The 5000-nt window shown below is 40.5% G+C and overlaps 1 non-coding gene across 1 annotated transcript; it reads left to right on the forward strand.

Moving 5' to 3' along the window:
- Positions 1–2978: 2978 nt before the first annotated feature.
- Positions 2979–4886, forward strand: LOC134674264 (small subunit ribosomal RNA). Its single transcript, XR_010099572.1, has one exon. It is a non-coding gene; the product is annotated as a small subunit ribosomal RNA (ribosomal RNA).
- The last annotated feature ends 114 nt before the right edge of the window (positions 4887–5000 follow it).

Consider the following 5000-nt stretch of genomic DNA (forward strand, 5'->3'; position numbering starts at 1 on the left):
CCAGATTAAAAATCGATGCTCATCGAGTACAATTATCATTTTACTTACAATTCGGCGTGGCATACGGTACAAAATCAAGTTGCTCAAATGAAATAATAGCAAATTATCATCATCATCATCATATATTCATCTTATCATGCTTCATGAAATGTCACCATCGAATATCGAAATTAATACTCAAATTACCTTTCAAGTAATACATGAATCAACATTTTAAAATACTTTGTATTTTAACTTAAAATAACAAAGCTGTTTATAGTTTAGCGTAGGAAAAGCTAGGAAATAAAAACAATAATCGTTACAAATCGATGATTCGGTCACTGCCAAATCGATTAGACAAACTCACTTACCAATGCTCGATAGATGGCGGGCTGCAACGGCTGCTCTAATTTAAACAGAAAAATACACCTCCTTTTTTTTTAAGTAGGCCAAAGATCACAGATATAATAATATCCAAAGATGATGACTTATGAATAGGCATGATGACATTTTTTTGGAAATGGTTTCATTATAGACGCTTAATAATTACAGAAAAATTTAAAAAAAAAATCATATTCATTAATTTTGAATAAAAAAACATGTGTAATTAGTTTCGTGTCTTATGGTGTGGCGTTCAAAATATTTGCACACGGCGCGCACCTCTTCCAAATAACACAAAAATCAATAAAAATAAACGTAAGTACATTTTTTTTACACTCTATTATTATACGCAGTAGCCCCCTCCCTTCCTTTTTACTCAATCATATTATTATTAAATTTCGTTTCTACCTTTCTTCGGTCAAGGCCTCTACAGACGTTGTAACAAGTCACATTCGATTTTTTCTTTTGTCATCGATGCTAAGTTTATTTAGTTAACTTAACCAGCAAAAAGCCTAAAATTACTTTTCAGATTTAATTTAGATAAATAAATGTACCTACCCACCTAACTGCCGGACGCAAATCGAATGCGATCCAAGGTGAGTTGTGTCTGTATAGCCCCCCCCCCTCGCATTGACTGACATTGATTGATTTACATAATATGTCCAGTGTTGCCAACTTGGCATAATTGATGCCAGATCTGGCATATTTTCACTTGCTTTGGCACCAAAATTTTCCATTTAGCATCTGGCATATTATTTAGCATAATTTAGTCTAAGCCAAGTTTGCACCAACTTGCAACAATATGCGCCATCGCCTTATGTGGTTCATATTTTCATATGTATTTTTTTACTTTTTTGGACGGATGGACGTCGACGGACTATATAAAGTTGGTCAAGCAGATCTTGTCAGTAGAAAAAGGCGGAAAATTTGAATAAATTTATGTGTTTTAAGTATTTAATTTCAAGTAGACATTTTAGCATTTTTTTTAGCATATTTCAATAAACTTTGGCATAATTTTGGCATAATCTAGACATTAGTCTAGCATTTTTTCAAAATCCGAGTTGGCAACACTGAATATGTCACATCATTGACACTGACACATTCAGTTCGACGACACAATCAATCAATCAATACGATCGATCCTTTATTATTTACCTATATAAATAAATAAATAAACAAACAATTAGGTAAGTAAGTGATTCAACCGGTAAACTTTGTTCGCCATATTTTTTTTTTTTTAGCCTAACCTAACCTAACCTAACCTAACCTAACCTAACCTAACCTAACCTAACCTAACCTAACTTTTTTTTTTTTTTTTGTTTTTTTTACCTAACCTAACCTAACCTAACCTAACTTTTTTTTTCTTGTTTTTTTTTTTTAACTTAACCTAACCTAATTTTTTTATTTTTATTAATCTAACCTAACCTAACCTAACCTAACCTAACCAAACCAAATTATTATGTCCTTGAAATGGTTATAGCCTCGCAGCAAATTTTCCAGTAAAATACCTAAAGTTGGTGTATGTACTTATGTTACTTATAAACTTATAATATATGTATTATAAGATTTATCATAAGAAAAATGTAAGTACCCTATATTACCTAGTTTTAGGTATCTACAACAACACGAAACAACTGCTGCTCCTCGGAGCTTTTAGGGAGCGCGGCGGTCACACGCGCACCACCCATGTATATTACACATGCTGGTGTGGACCGACCGTTGTATTATTTATTTGCACTTTGGTCCTAGTTTACGCGTTTTAATATTGAAACGTGACAGACGGGAGATATATTCTATCCTTACCCACGGGGGAGAGTACAACGCGCGCAGTATTTACTTGCAGATTGTCTGTCACCATCGCCAATTCGAGACGACGCAACGTTGCCGATTGGTTTGAATGATGACAACATATTTGCGAGAAAATAGTGTGTTCTCCTATACGTGTGGCGAGGATCGATCGGATGATAATCCGATTTAAAACAAAGAACAATTTATAACCCTTAACGGTAATACGGTTTTTGAAACTCTCTCTCGGTGTTTTCATATCGCGAAACCTTCAAATACGCAATTGTAATTGCGGTTAGTGGTTTAGCGGTGGTGGGGATACGCTTTGATGTAAGTTTCATTATACTGTATTGGTTGTGAGGGTTTTGAGGGCTCTATAATACCTGGCGAGCGATATAAATCGTAACGAACGACTATGTTAAAAAAAGAATCTAAAAATTTAAAAAAAAAAAAATAGTGAAATTTTTATGTCTGGTCGTGGAAGAACGTTCGATTACATATCGGCGCTATGAAACATCACACACTATGTGTGTGTGTATGTGCGCGCTTTACTCACCCGCTACCTACCTAAGGTACACGCACGCACGCGTGTGTGTCTGTACCACCAGGTAGAATAGAGTGGTAAGTAAAATATCCACCAGTCTACGATACGCCACGTCGATTTCGGTATATCCGAATGGTGGCGTGTGTCGTATACGACTCGTGTCTTACGCGTGCGGTCTCCGTCGTCTGTGTGTGTGTTGTGTAGTATAATATACATAGATGATATTGGCGCGCACGCGTCGGCGCTAGTGTTTTGTGTCTCTAAACAAGACTCACATGAACACGGCAGCTCCCTGGTTGATCCTGCCAGTAGTTATATGCTTGTCTCAAAGATTAAGCCATGCATGTCTCAGTGCAAGCCGTATTAAGGCGATACCGCGAATGGCTCAATATATCAGTTTTGGTTCCTTAGATCTTACTCAGTTACTTGGATAACTGTGGTAATTCTAGAGCTAATACATGCAATCAGAACTCTGACCAGTGATGGGATGAGTGCTTTTATTAGATCAAAACCAATCGGCGGAGGGCCTCGCGTCCGAAGTCGTAACATTTTGATGAATCTGGATAACTTTTGCAGATCGCACGGTCCAGTACCGGCGACGCATCTTTCAAATGTCTGCCTTATCAACTTTCGATGGTAGTTTCTGCGACTACCATGGTTGTCACGGGTAACGGGGAATCAGGGTTCGATTCCGGAGAGGGAGCCTGAGAAACGGCTACCACATCCAAGGAAGGCAGCAGGCGCGCAAATTACCCACTCCCGGCACGGGGAGGTAGTGACGAAAAATAACGATACGGGACTCTTACGAGGCCTCGTAATCGGAATGAGTACACTTTAAATATTTTAACGAGGAACAATTGGAGGGCAAGTCTGGTGCCAGCAGCCGCGGTAACTCCAGCTCCAATAGCGTATACTAAAATTGTTGCGGTTAAAAAGCTCGTAGTTGCATTTGTGCTACGCACTGTCGGTGCGATTCATCCGAATCGATACTGACACGTTTGCGGAGCATATCGTCGGTGAATCGTATGTAAAAGTACGGTTCAATATAAAAATCCTATCGCGATGCTCTTCAGTGAGTGTCGAGGTGGGCCGACAATTTTACTTTGAACAAATTAGAGTGCTCAAAGCGGGCTCAAAATGCTGCTTGAATATTTCGTGCATGGAATAATAGAATATGATCTCGGTTCTATTTTGTTGGTTTTCAGAACTCCGAGGTAATGATTAATAGGGATAACTGGGGGCATTCGTATTGCGACGTTAGAGGTGAAATTCTTGGATCGTCGCAAGACGAACATCAGCGAAAGCATTTGCCAAAGGTGTTTTCATCAATCAAGAACGAAAGTTAGAGGTTCGAAGGCGATTAGATACCGCCCTAGTTCTAACCGTAAATATGTCATCTAGCGATCCGCCGACGTTACTACAATGGCTCGGCGGGCAGCTTCCGGGAAACCAAAGATTTTGGACTCCGGGGGGAGTATGGTTGCAAAGCTGAAACTTAAAGGAATTGACGGAAGGGCACCACCAGGAGTGGAGCCTGCGGCTTAATTTGACTCAACACGGGAAATCTCACCAGGCCCGGACACCGGAAGGATTGACAGATTAACAGCTCTTTCTTGATTCGGTGGGTGGTGGTGCATGGCCGTTCTTAGTTGGTGGAGCGATTTGTCTGGTTAATTCCGGTAACGAACGAGACTCTAGCCTGCTAAATAGGCGTCGTCATTTAGGTGCGCGCGGCCGTTCGCGGTCGCGCAACTCACTGGCGACGTATTAAAATTCTTCTTAGAGGGACCGGCGGTTTCGAGCCGCACGAGATTGAGCAATAACAGGTCTGTGATGCCCTTAGATGTCCTGGGCCGCACGCGCGCTACACTGAAGGAATCAGCATGTTCTCCTTGGCCTAGAGGCCCGGGCAACCCGTTGAAACTCCTTCGTGCTGGGGATTGGGGTTTGCAATTATCCCCCATAAACGAGGAATTCCTAGTAAGCGCGAGTCATAAGCTCGCGTTGATTAAGTCCCTGCCCTTTGTACACACCGCCCGTCGCTACTACCGATTGAATGATTTAGTGAGGTCTTCGGACCGACACGCGGTGGCTTCACGGCCGTCGGCGTTGCTGGGAAGTTGACCAAACTTGATCATTTAGAGGAAGTAAAAGTCGTAACAAGGTTTCCGTAGGGGAACCTGCGGAAGGATCATTAACGTGTATATATGTTGGTATGGTCTACATACAAACGTGTATAACAAGAATAATCCGTTACCAAAAACATACCTATATATATAATATGTATATGTCAGTTGTCGTCACACAGGAG

This window comes from Cydia fagiglandana, chromosome 19 (genome assembly GCF_963556715.1).
Source record: "Cydia fagiglandana chromosome 19, ilCydFagi1.1, whole genome shotgun sequence".
In the NCBI taxonomy this organism is placed as follows: Eukaryota; Metazoa; Arthropoda; class Insecta; order Lepidoptera; family Tortricidae; genus Cydia; species Cydia fagiglandana.